The sequence below is a fragment of the Anabrus simplex genome, chromosome 2, assembly GCF_040414725.1.
Source record: "Anabrus simplex isolate iqAnaSimp1 chromosome 2, ASM4041472v1, whole genome shotgun sequence".
In the NCBI taxonomy this organism is placed as follows: Eukaryota; Metazoa; Arthropoda; class Insecta; order Orthoptera; family Tettigoniidae; genus Anabrus; species Anabrus simplex.
This window is the reverse complement of record NC_090266.1, coordinates 94,463,620-94,477,953: the sequence shown is the minus strand read 5'-3', so window position 1 is coordinate 94,477,953 and position 14,334 is coordinate 94,463,620. Positions and strand designations below refer to the sequence as shown.

The following is a 14,334-nucleotide window of genomic DNA, read 5'->3' as shown; positions in this document are numbered from 1 at the left end:
AATATCTTGGAAACGTAAAATGTTACAGACGTAAAAAGTGGATGTTTGGAATCTCCTGTAAATGTAAAGAAACATAGGCGATTTGTTTTTGGAAACTCCACTTAAGGGGAACTCAAAAGGGGTGAAATTTTAAAATGAGAATTTTTACAGTATATCTAAAGAACTTAACATGTTACAGAAGTGAAAAATGGTATTTTATCTCTATTAAACATAAAGAAACGTGTATTTTTAGTTTTCGGAAATATCACTTGGGTTGAGGGGGGGCGTAAAAGTAACTGAAAATGGTGTTGAATTCTTTTAATTAGGCTACTGATATATCAAAAATGAAGATGTTACAGACGTGAAATTTGATAATTTCAATCTGCTTTAAAAGTAAAGAAATACGTATTCTCTTAAAATCCAATGAAGCGGGGGGTGGGGGTGAAAGAATTGAAAAATTAATTGGCTTAATTGTATGAAAATACATACATCTAATAAAAACTAAGGTTGTTACAGACGTGAAAATTCGTATTTGGATCTCCTTTAAAAACAAAGAAAAACGCGTTTTGGGCGGGAAACCATCTTGGAGGGCGGGAGAGTAAAGGAGTTGAATTCCTTTCATGAGGACACATAAATCAAAAACTGAAGAAGTTAGAGTCGTGATAATTGGTATTTAGAAAATCCTTTACTATTAAAGAAACAAGTATTTTTTGCGGGAAAGTTCACTTAGGGGGGGGGGGTGAGTAGTGTGAAATGAAGTGAAAAAAGTAAATTACTTTTATGGGGATACTTATATCTCAAAACTGAAGGTATTAGACGTGAACATTGGTGTTTGGAATCTCCCTTAAACATAAAGAAACAAGCCTTCTTTTAATTTTTTTTGGGGGGGGGGGGTGGCGGTAAATAAACTTAACGGCGGTGGGGTGTAGAAGGAGGTGAGACCAATTGATTTTACTGTTATTAATGTACTTATAAGGATCCTCCGTTGCTCAGGCGGCAGCGCGCCGGCCTCTCACAGCTGGGGTCCGTGGTTCAAATCCCGGTCACTCCATGTGACATTCGTGCTGGACAAAACGGAGGCGGGACAGGCTTTTCTCCGGTTACTCCGGTTTTCCCTGTCATCAGCCATTCCAGCAACACATAATAATAATAATAATAATAATAATAATAATAATAATAATGTTCCGGACCGTCGTCAAATGTGCGGGCCGCGCTGGTAACGGCTCCTGGACGGGTAATGACTAAGAATGCAGTCCGGCCGCGGGTTCAGTGCCGCCAAGGCACCCAGTATGACACCACGCCGGATCTCCTGAAGGATTTTATCCAGATAAAAAATGATTAAAGGAAAAGATGGCAAAGATTTACTGACCCAACTGACCAGGAGGAATACCTGAGCCTAGCCCGGGAAGTACGAAATCGATTGCTGGAAAGGAAGATTGCAATATGGGAGGAAACGTGCTGTAAAATAATAGAAAACGAGTCAGATCGGGAATTTTGGTGGATTCTCACAGAAAACGAGTCAGATCGCGAATTTCGGCGGATTATGTATCCAAAACAATAAGCATTTAATTATAAATTTCAGTATAATACCGTAGCGAAGCACGGGTATCTTGCTAGTATATATATATATATATATGTTTGTATGTATGTCTCGAATGGACTCAACAACTACTGGAGCGATCTGGCTGAAAATTTCTGAAAATTTCACAGTTTGTTCCTATTACTCCTGGGAGGAGGAGCTGCCTGGCCGAGGTGGTAAAGGCGTGCTCGGTTCGCCCGGAAGGTCGTGAGTTCGAATCCCCTTCAGGAAGTCGTAAAATTTAAGAAACGAGGTTTCCACTTCCGGAGCTGTTCATGGCCCTGAGATTCACTCAGCCTACATAAAATGAGTACTAGGTTAATTCGTGGGGGCAAAGGCGGCCGGGCGTAGAGCTAACCACTCTACCCCGTCACGTGCCGAGGTTACGGATAGTGGAAGCCTTTACCTTCCACCCCTCCAAGGGCCTTCAAGGCTTGTACGAAGATGACTTTGCTTTGCTTTTTACTCCTGGGAGGGTTTAGGAAGTGGCTTGAACGAAATCTGATGGGTAGTTCGGCATACGGGGTGGGAAGGTTAAAAAATAAAGAAAATAGGGGAAGGTAAGTAAGCCCTTGTTGCCCAACCAGCAGTATGTGAAGATTATGATGTGTTTCTTAAAAATTGTCTTCTTCTTCCTCCTCTTCTTCTATAAACGGTATATACACATGAAAATTCCAAGTGAGAAGGAGTAAAGAAAGAAAATGTTAAACATGACAGAGATTAGGGGTGAATGTATGTGTATGTTTCACTATAGCTCTCTACCAAACATGATACTCATGACTTGCTGTTTGGGAAAGAAAACTCTAGGGTAAGACACCCCTACTGGCGGGGGTGGAAAGGGGGTGAAATATTAAAAGAATAGAGAACGACCAATATTAAAAGTGAAAACAATGTACGTTAATAAATATAGTTTTTTTGCATTTAATTAAACGGTTTAGAAACATCCAACGCGGTTGAATTAATAAGCGCGGGCGAAGCTGCGGGCACATGGTAGTTTACAGTAAAATCTTGTTCATTCTGAAGTATGTGTTAGTTTGTACCTCCCATTCACAAATATGTAAAAAATTCTTACTTATGCTGCAAAAAAAGCAAAGCAAAGTCATCTCCGTACAGGCCATGAAGGCCCTTGGAGGGGTGGAAGGTAAAGGCTTCCACTATCCGTAACCTCGGCACTTGATGGGGTAGAGTGGTTAGCTCTACGCCCGGCTGCCTTTGCCCCCAGGAATTAACCTGGTACTCATTTTTGGTGTAGGCTGAGTGAACCTCAGGGCCATGTGCACCTCCGGAAGTAGAAATCTCATTTCTTAAATTACTTATGCTGCATTGCTCTTTTTAATTTTTTTTGTTTTGAAATGCACTCATTCAATTCAGTTCTTTCAGTAGCGGTATAAATAGTACAATAGACATTTTTGCATTAATATATAGGCTATACTAGTGTGTATGTATATATGTAGTTCCTAGGCAATCAAAACCTCGTAATTCTACTGAGGAGAAAACCACGTTTCTACATCTGTCTTCTGCAGGCCTGCTGTGTTGCCAGAGAAGGGAACAGAAAACTCAAAGGGTAGAATCATTGGGCTATCTTAAGCAATGAAATGCCAGGAACAGTTGCTTGTTGTTGAATGTTGTTTAAAGGGGCCTAAAATCTAAGGTCATCGGCCCAACCAGGAACAGTTCTCCGGCCATTGTTGACCGCTCAGTTTTGGGCTTCTCCTGTAAATTTACTCCGAAGGAGTTACGAGATTTCCCTCCGGCTCCATGGCTAAATGGTTAGTGTGCTGGCCTTTGGTCACAGGAGTCCCGGGTTCGATTTCCAGCAGGGTCAGGAATCTTAACCATCATTGGTTAATTTCGCTGGCACGAGGGCTAGGTGTATGTTTCGTCGTCGTCATCATCATTTCATCCCCACCACGATGCGCAGGTCGCCTACGGGAGACAAATCAAAAGACCTGCACCTGGCGAGCCGAACATGTCCTAGGACACTCCCGGCACTTAAAGCCATACGCCATTTCAGTTCATTTTACGAGTGCAGTGACGATGTATACTGTACAGAGTACATTATTGATTGGGAACAGGATGAAAATGAAATGGCGTATGGCTTTTATTGCCGGGAGTGTCCGAGGACATGTTCGGCTCGCCAGGTGCAGGTCTTTTGATTTAACGCCCGTAGGCGACATGAGCGTCGTGATGAGGATGAAATGATGATGAAGACGACACATACACCCAGCCCCCTTGCCAGCGAAATTAACCAAAGATGGTTAAAATATCCGACACTGCCAAAAATCGAACCCGGGACCCCTGTGACCAAAGGCCAGCACGCTAACAATTTAGTCATGGGGCCGGACTGGGCGGGTTAACTGCTTCCCTGTCATACCGGCGACATGGCATGATTCGTCGAGTTGCTGGGGTGGGTTTTTCAGTTGAAGATCCCGTGGTGTCAGGAGGAGTATGAGACTTTAAATCCAAATATTTCATACCACAGTGCGAGCAGCGATCCTGAGCAAGCGGGATAAACTGCGAATGATGATGCTGATTATTATTATTATTATTATTATTATTATTATTATTATTATTATTATTATTATTATTATTATTATTATTATTATTATTATTATTATTATTATAGTTAGTATTATTTGACATTCAGCAACAATAATTTATTTCCGATATAATCGCATTATACTCGTACTTCGGTGGTACGAAGGTAAAATAATTGCTAGTTGCTTTACGTCGCACCGACACAGATAGGTCTTATGGCGACAATGGGACAGGGAAGGGGTAGGAGTGGGAAGGAAGCGACCGTGGCCTTAATTAAGATACAGCCCCAGCATTTGTCTGGTGTGAAAATGGAAAACCACAGAAAACCATCTTCAGGGCTGCCGACAGTGGGGTTCGAACCCACTATCTCCCGAATACTGGATACTGGCCGCACTTAGGTCGAAGAACTTCATGGGTATCAACGGTGTACAGCGACCATGTGAAATCGCAGTCCAAACCATTACAACACCACCTCCAAATGCATGCATCTCTTGATCGTGCTGGTACTTTCCACCTCGTCCTTTACGTCTCCACATCCTTTGTCGTCAAATATAATAACATAAAAGGTCAGTACAGACTACAAATCTCATGTCAGATGGTTGAACTTCTTATAATTGTACAAATTGTGTTAATTATCTTCCTAGTCAATAATAATATTACATGCAAATAAGATGACATTTCATTTAGACATGTTTTGACCCAACAGAGGGTCATCCTCACTAAAATATATATAATAAACTAAAGACACACAATGTGAAGTGCTTGTTAAAAAGTTTTTTCTTGATAAAAAATGATGAAAATGAAAATCCACAGCCTATTTCCAGTCATTCGACAAGGTCAGGAATGGAATGAATGAAGCCTCCATCTAGCGGCGAAGATAGGAATTGTACTGGCTGCCGAAGCCTGTCGCACTCCTCTGGGGCGATGATTAATGAATGACAGATTAAATGAAATGATATTGGAGAGTGTTCCTGGGATGAAATATGACAGGGTAAACCGGAGCACCCGGAGAAAAACCTGTCCCGCCTCCGCTTTGTCCAGCACAAATCTGACATGGAGTACCCGAGATTTGAACCACGGAATCCAGCGGTGAGAGGCCGCCGCGCTGCCTCCTGAACCACGGAGGCTCGATAAACCTGATGAAAATTAAAAGTATGAGGTGAAGGTCGTTAAAACGGTTTTTGAGCTGGAGGTCTTTTTGTTACAATATTCTCGTCGTCCCCTGATGCAGTTCAAATGGATCTGTACACTGGCGACTTAATTATTGTGTAGAGTCAAAGGCTGACATTATGTAAGTTGTTACAGAAGTTGAACCGTCTGTTTTTCTAGTCTGTAAAATGGATAATAAAAATCAAATTAAGAATTATAAAGAATGACAGGAAACATTTAAGGTAAGTTTTGATGAACGACATTAACTTACGTTACGTTACGTGGCCTGCTTGTACTTCTCGTGAAGGAGGATAATTAACTCATACATACATACATACATTATCATTATAGACTGTTATGCCTTTCAGCGTTTAGTCTGCAAGCCTCTGAGAATTTACTAAACGTCGCCACAATCCTCGATTTGCAACTAGTGTTGTGGCCTCATTTAGTTCTATACCTCTTATCTTTAAATCGTTAGAAACCGAGTCTAACCATCGTCGTCTTGGTCTCCCTATACTTCTCTTACCCGCCATAACAGAGTCCATTATTCTCCAAGGTAACCTATCCTCCTCCATTCGCCTCACATGACCCCACCATCGAAGCCGATTTATGCGTACAGCTTCATCCATCGAGTTCACTCCTAAATTAGCCTTTATCTCCTCATTCCGAGTACCCTCCTGCCATTGTTCCCACCTGTTTGTACCAGCAATCATTCTCGCTACTTTCATGTCTGTTACTTCTAACTTATGAATAAGATATCCTGAGTCTACCCAGCTTTCGCTCCCGTAAAGCAATGTTGGTCTGAAAACAGACCGATGTAAAGATAGTTTCGTCTGGGAGCTGACTTCCTTCTTAAGAATACTGCTGATCACAACTGCGAGCTCACTGCATTAGCTTTACTACACCTTGATTCAATCTCACTTACTATATTACCATCCTGGGAGAACACACAACCTAAATACTTGAAATTATCGACCTGTTCTAGCTTTGTATCACCAATCCGACATTCGATTCTGTTGAATTCCTTACCTACTGACATCAGTTTTATCTTCGAGAGGCTAATTTTCATACCATACTCATCGCACCTATTTTCAAGTTCCAAGATATTAGACTGCAGGCTTTCGGCACAGTCTACCATTAAGACCAAGTCGTCAGCATAGGCCAGGCTACTTACTACATTTCCACCTAACTGAATCCCTCCCTGCCATTTTATACCTTTCAGCAGATGATCCATGTAAACTACGAACAGCAAAGGTGAAAGATTACAGTCTTGTCTAACTCCTGTAAGTACCCTGAACCAAGAACTCATTCTACCATCAATTCTCACTGAAGCCCAATTGTCAACATAAATGCCTTTGATTGATTTTAATAATCTACCTTTAATTCCATAGTCCCCCAGTATAGCGAATATCTTTTCCCTCGGTACCCTGTCATATGCTTTCTCTAGATCTACGAAACATAAACATAACTGCCTATTCCTCTCGTAGCATTTTTCAGTTACCTGGCGCATACTGAAAATCTGATCCTGACAGCCTCTCTGTGGTCTGAAACCACACTGGTTTTCATCCAACTTCCTCTCAACGATTGATCGCACCCTCCCTTCCAAGATGCCAGTGAATACTTTGCCTGGTATACTAATCAATGAGATACCTCGATAGTTGTTGCAATCCTTCCTATTCCCTTGCTTATAGATAGGTGCAATTACTGCTTTTGTCCAATCTGAAGGTACCTTACCAACACTCCACGCTAATTTTACTACTCTATGAAGCCATTCCATCCCTGCCTTCCCACTATACATTACCATTTCAGGTCTAATTTCATCTATTCCTGCTGCCTTATGACAATGGAGTTTATTTACTATCCTTTCCACTTCCTCCAGCATAATTTCACCAACATCATTTTCCTCCTCCCCATGAGCTTGGGTGTTTGCAACACCACCATGATGATTTCCTTTTGCATTGAGAAGATGTCAAAATATTCCCTCCACCTCTCCAGTGATTCCCTGGGATCTATTATGAGTTCACCTGAATTACTCAAAACACTGTTCATTTCCTTTTTTCCTCCCTTCCTAAGATTCTTTATTACTGTCCAGAAAGGTTTCCCTGCTGCTAGACCTAGCCTTTCCAGGTTATTACCAAAATCTTCCCATGACTTCTTTTTGGATTCAACAACTATTTGTTTCGCTCTGTTTCTTTCATCTACGTACCAATCCCTGTCTGTCTCGGCCCTTGTTTGGAGCCATTTTTGATAAGCCTTCTTTTTACGTTTACAGGCTGCTCTCACTTCATCATTCCACCAAGATGTTCGCCTTTTCCCATCTTTACACACGGTTGTTCCTAGGCATTCCCTTGCTGTTTCTACTACAGCATCCCTGTATGCCACCCATTCACTTTCTATATCCTGAACCTGCTTACTGTCTACTGTTCGAAACTTCTCACTAATCATATCCATGTACTTGTGTCTAATTTCCTCGTCCTGGAGATTTTCTACCCTTATTCGTTTGCAGACAGATTTCACTTTCTCTACCGTAGGCCTAGAGATACTTAGTTCACTACAGATCAGATAGTGGTCTGTATCATCGAAAAATCCGCGAAAACTCGTACATTCCTAACAGATTTCCTGAATTCAAAGTCTGTTAAGATATAGTCTATTATGGATCTGGTACCCCTAGCCTCCCATGTGTAGCGGTGAATAGCCTTATGCTTGAATAATGTATTCGTAACAGCTAAACCCATACTAGCACAGAAGTCCAGCAAACGCTTCCCATTCCCATTAGCTTCCATATCTCCCCCACATTTACCGATCACCCTTTCGTATCCTTCAGTTCTATTCCCAACTCTCGCATTGAAATCGCCCATTAGCATTATTCTATCCTTGCTGTTGACCCTGACCACGATGTCACTCAATGCTTCATAAAACTTGTCAACTTCATCCTCATCTGCACCCTCACATGGTGAATACATGGACACAATTCTTGTCCTAATTCCTCCCACTGACAAATCTACCCACATCACTCGCTCATTTACGTGCCTGACAGAAACTATGTTGCGTGCAATGGTATTCCTGATAAAGAGCCCTACCCCAGACTCTGCCCTTCCCTTTCTAACACCCGTCAAGTACACTTTATAATCTCCTATCTCTTCCTCATTATCTCCCCTTACCCGAATATCACTTACTCCTAGCACATCCAGATGCATCCTCTTTGCTGACTCAGGCAGTTCTACCTTCTTTCTTCCATAAGCCCCATGAATATTGATAGCTCCCCATCGAATTCCATTTCGTTCGCCAAGTTGTTTCCAAGGAGTCCCTCGCCTGTCAAATGGGAGTGGGACTCCATTACTCCCATAGGTCCGAGGCTTGCTTAAAGTGTTCTGAGCTCGGTAAATTCATGAAGCAGGATGCTGCCCTACTTGCACATAGTCCACGTGAGGATCTCTCCTCTAACGGGTTATGGACCACCGGTGAATTGTATAGTCCTAGCCGCCTGAGCACAACCTTAATTGGTTAATTCCAATGGCACGGGGGCTGGGTGTATGTGTTGTCTTCATCATCATTTCATCCTCATCACGTTGCGCAGGTCGTCTACGGGAGTCAAATAGAAAGACCTGCACCTGGCGAGCCGAACCCGTCCTGGGATATCCCGGCACTAAAAGCCATACGACATTTCATTTCATCAGATCCATACTATGGATCATCAACAGACAGTGATATACATGTTACTTTCATAAGACTTAATGTTTTCCAGACGAAATAATTTCTTCACGGCCCAATTTAAACTATTTGTTTTTGGGCATCTAAACAACCATTATCAGGTTGTTTTGCTGAAATTTGTACATCATTTTTTGATTATTTTTAAAACATTGTTATTTTGTATGAGGGAACCTTTACACAATTGGAACATTCCTATCAAGTTTTTTAAAAATTAATATATTCTCATTATTTCAGAAGGCTAGCGTCAAGTGAAAATTCAAGAATTTTAATATGGACTAAAGTGTTTCACAATGTATTAATACTTTTAATTCAGGGTTTACAAACCACATTTTATTTAATGATAGTGCCCTTGTTTTAGTTTAACTTACAGTATGTAAATGAATAGCTGAAGATGGCCGTTTCAAAGGGTCCAAACTAGTCCTATTCATAAAAAATATATGTATTGATTAGGTGGAATAACACATCAAGTGTAAAAAGTGAGTTACATCCATCATTACGGGCAAAAATGAAATTAATTGCTGAAACACAGCTATGTAAACTATATTTAGAGATGAATGAAAAGTTTTGTAGATGTAAAGCACTCGCAGCTACCGAAATAACTTCATGTTATTGAGTTGAAATACTGGAAACAATCTCTGAGAATGATAAACACTAATAATAATCAACGTATAGACCTACTATACGGTACTTCCATGTAATTGTGTTGTTTTGCTGTACCATACTGGTGTACAGTATCTGGGCAAACGAACAGACACTGTGGATATTAATAATAATAATAATAATAATAATAATAATAATAATAATAATAATAATAATAATAATAATAATGGCGTATGGCCTCCGGAGTGGACTGGTACAGGTCTTATGGGTTGATGCCGTATAGTTGATCTGCGTCTTTGTGGGGATGGGGCTCTACCAAAGATGAATTCTAATGCTGAAGACGGCACAAACATCCAGCCCCCGAGCCATAGGAACTAAATAATGAAAGTCAAAATCCCCGACCCGACTGGGAATCGAATCCAGGGCTCTTGGATCAAAGGCCTTCATGATAAACATGTATTCATGGAGCCGAACTTCAATGTTGGTTATGATATACTCTACTCTATTATGAATTTGGTGCTCCTACCCTCCCATGTGTAGCGGTGAAAAGCCTTATGCTTGAAGAATATATTCAGAACAATTCTTTTCAGAGTACGGTATAAGAAATTTTTGGGAGATATTGGTGCAAGCTTGTTTTGATATCCTGTCGCATCAGGTCGCAATTACGTTTAAATTTTTATTTTTATTTTTACAATTTGCTTCACGTCACGCCGTCACAGATAGGTCTTATGGCGACGATGGGATAGGAAAGGCCTAGGAGTGGGAAGGAAGTGGCCGTGGCCGTGGCTCTAATTAAGGTACAGCCCCAGCATTTGCCTGGTGTGAAAATAGGAAACTACGGAAAACCATCTTCAGGGCTGCCGACAGTGGGGTTCGAACCCACTATCTCCCTGATGCAAGCTCACAGCTGCGCGACCCTAACCGCACGGCCAACTCGCTCGGTGTACCGTATAGCATACGTGGATTATTATTAGTGTTTACCATTCTCAGAGATTATTTGCAGTATTTCACCTCAATAACATGAAGGTTGCTTGGTGTGAAAATGGGAAAGCACGGAAAACCTTTTTTACTATTGGCTTTACGTCGCACCGACACAGATATGTCTTATGGCGACGATGGGACAAGAAAGGGCTAGAAGTGGGAAGGAAGCGGCCGTGACCTTAATTAAGGTATAGCCCCAGCATTTTGCCTGTTGTGAAAATGGGAAAAACACGGAAAACCATCTTCAGGGCTGCCGACAGTGAGTTCGAACCCAGTACCTCCAGAATGCAAGCTCACAGCTCGCGCCCCTAAGCGCACAGCCAACCCGCCATTTATTTTATTAACCACTAAAGAACCAAACCAAACCCCACCGCGCTGTAGCCCTGATGGGCCTTGGTTTACCAAGCGACTGTAACTCAGCCTGGAGGCCTCCGGGTTACGAGGTGACGCTTGGTCAGCGCGACGAATCCTTTCGACCATTCCTCGACTTTCTAGACCTAGGCCGCTACCTCATCGTCAGATATCTTCTCAGATGTTCTCTTGTAGCCTGAGTGGACCGCGAACCAGTCCTCACACCTAAATAATATTCTCTGGCCTTGCCGGGAATCGAATTGGTCTTATCTCGTTTAGAGACAGTCTCGTTACCCCTACCCTGCAGGCCCGGCTGTACATGAATTACAGTACATGCATACATACATCTTCATTATAGACTGTTATGCCTTTCAGCGTTCAGTCTGCAAGCGTCTGTGAATGTACTAAACGCCGCCACAATCCTCTATTTGTAACTAGCTCTGTGGCGTCGCTTAGTTCCATATCTCTTATCTTTAATTCATTAGAAACTGAGTCTAATCATCGTCGTCTTGGTCTGTCTCTATTTCTCTTACCATCCGTAACAAGTCCATTATTCTCCTAGGTAATACATCCTTCTCCGTTCGCGTCACATGGCCCCACCACCGAAGCCGGTTAATTCGTACAGCTTCATCAGTCGAGTTTATTCCTAACTTAGCCGTCACCTCCTCAGTCCCACTATCCTCCTGCCATTGTCCCGCCTGTCTGTACCAGCGAGCACTATCGCTAATTTCATGTCTGTTACTTCTAACTTATGAATGATGCAGCCTGAGTCCATCCACTTTTCACTCCCGTAAAGCAAAGTTGGTCTTAAAACAGACCGGTGTTAAGATAGTTTCGTCCGGGAGCTGACTTATTTCTTACAGAATACTGTTGATCGCAACTGCGAGTTTACTGCCTTAACTTTGCTGCACCGTGATTCAATCTCTTTTACGTGGAAAGTGCAACTCCCCGGCCGGCAGGGCAAATTATTCCCTTCCTTTTCGCGATTTCGTCATTGAAAGTGAATGTTATCAAATCAATTTGCACATTTTAACTTTGAGTTTGTCGTCACGGTGGATATGAGCATGAAATATAGTACAGTAAGAAGTATTGAGGAAAGATAATGCGCTAGAAATAAAAGATCCGAGCATACAGTGACAATGAAAACGTATTGAGGGGCCTTGCTTAATTTTCCATTTGGCAAATCTCGATATGTAGAATTATTCATTTCAAGGTTAGAGAATGGATCCATTTCATTCTATTGATCACGTCCTATATTTTATTTGTTTTTACTTAGGCTGGGGGACTGGAGAGAAAGCGAGAATGTCACGGATTGGATTCCCTCTGAAGCTTGATCTCTTTCTGTGGTTTCTTTAACTCGCTCCAAAGGCATGCTACGGCAGTACAAAAAGAGGAAGATGGCCTTCCCCTGCCAGTAACATATCCCAGACCTCCAGCAATAGTATTCATCGTAACAATTTGAGCTTCTCAAACTCGAGTCACTAGCTAGTAGTTAAGAGTTGTTGGTTGTTTTCTTTGTTTTGTTTTTGTTTTTGTTTTGTTTTAATATTGGCTTTGCGTCGCACCGACACAGATAGGTCTTATGGCGACGACGGGAGAGGAAAGGCCTAGGAATTGGAAGGAAGCGGCAGTGGCTTTAATTAAGGTACAGCCCCAGCATTTGCCTGTTGTGAAAATAGGAAACCAGGGAAAACCATCTTCAGGGCTGCCGACAGTGCGGTTCGAACCCACTATCTCCCGGATGCAACTTCACAGCTGCGCGCCCCTAACCGCACGGCCAACTCGCCCGGTGTTTTCTTTTTGTTAGTAGTTTACCGTCGCATTAACACACTGAAGGTTTTCGGCGATGCAAGGTAGGAAAAGGCGTAGGATTAGGAAGGAAGCGGCCATGGCCTTAATTTTAAGGGACAGCCCCAGCATCTGCCTGGGGTGAAAATGGGAAACCACGGAAAACCATATTCAGGGTTGCTGACGGTAGGTTTGGAATTCACCATCTCCCGAATACAAGCTCGCATCAAGAGTTTTTGTAATATAATTTAAAATTTATAGTACGGATTTGACAATATTTGCTCAGAATTCACATTTGTGTATGTAGAAAACCATTTGACCATTTTCCCTCAATTACCTTTCAATAGATACCTACCAACTATTCGTATGCGTGTCAGCTCTTTCCAGTGTTCACCGCTATTGGATCCTAAATCACGTGAATAGAACAATTATGTACACAAAATACAGAAATAATCACATTAAATATGGATATGACATATTTCACTAAAATTAGTACAATTTACTTGTATGTATTCACAAACACTTTCTAAAGCATGCTTCAGCGTAAGTCCTGGATTGTAGGAACAGTGTTTTGCAGTAATAATAAACAGTTTCTCGTCTCCCTTGTCGTTGTATACAGCATAGTTCTTGGTGTTTCTCTTTTCGTTGGCATTAGTGAAATGAGAATTCTGTCTAGAAATTCTTCATCCATAGGAGTTTATTAGAAGCTATGCTTTCTCGTAGGATGACTCTATGTACAAAATCATGGATTTTGCGCAAGGGCTATTCCTATCCCATGCCAGAGAAGCATAAATGCTGACACAGACTATGTTCGACGTTAAGCAGAACAGAAAAAAAGGAAACATGCTGCCGGGTTATAACCGACTCTGAATAGAGATATTCGGCTTCTAAGCCTGGCGAGGATAACAAACATTCAGCCAGAGCAATACAGTGCATTTACTTGGCAGTGCATAGATGACGTTAGACCTTCGAGAAAGATCTTACACAAAAAGTAATACAACATTTAAAGATGATACTAATCCAAGTTATAAATAGTTCATTTTCAATTAATTTACGAATAATATAAATTACATAAAGTGCTAGATTAATAAAAAGGTTATAATGATAGAAAATAATAATGAAAGCAATTGAGAGTTAGAAAGCGAAATGCGCAAAGGCGAGGTTTGTAAACCCAAACGGATGATTGAAATGACTAGACTAAAAATATCCTGGCATTAAACGCGAACATGGCTCGTTCTCACCTCTGGCCTGCCCGGGTCTGCCCGCTGGCACGCTTGGATGAAACGCTGGTTATTGAAAAAGGCTTAAAAGGCAATAGTGATATATTCTCAGCCGGTGAAATTAAATTCTGGTTCCCTTTTGGGAACACAATTCTTGAGTCTCTAATATAATTAAGAAAAACTCATGATATTTCTCTGTATTTTATTTGTTCCTAATGTCAAATTCCATAGGGTGACTCTACTCCGGTGCCTAGTATTGGCTTATTTCTCAATATGTTAGCAATACATGACCTTGCTCGAGAAACAGAAACCTGTTTCTCTTGTATCAATGACATGCTTTAATGTGACGTATCTTTCCATTGACAGCACGGGATGTAATAACCACGACCTAGGAAGTAATGTGGTTGTATTTCTAAGTTTGATCTGAATATAGGGTTC

At 41.6% G+C, this 14,334-nt stretch overlaps 1 protein-coding gene across 1 annotated transcript in view; it reads left to right on the top strand.

The window, feature by feature from the left end:
• Window positions 1-14,334, top strand: part of LOC136863910 (uncharacterized) — a 528,465-nt gene that overhangs the window by 173,194 nt on the left and 340,937 nt on the right. The gene's annotated exons all lie outside the window — the stretch shown is intronic.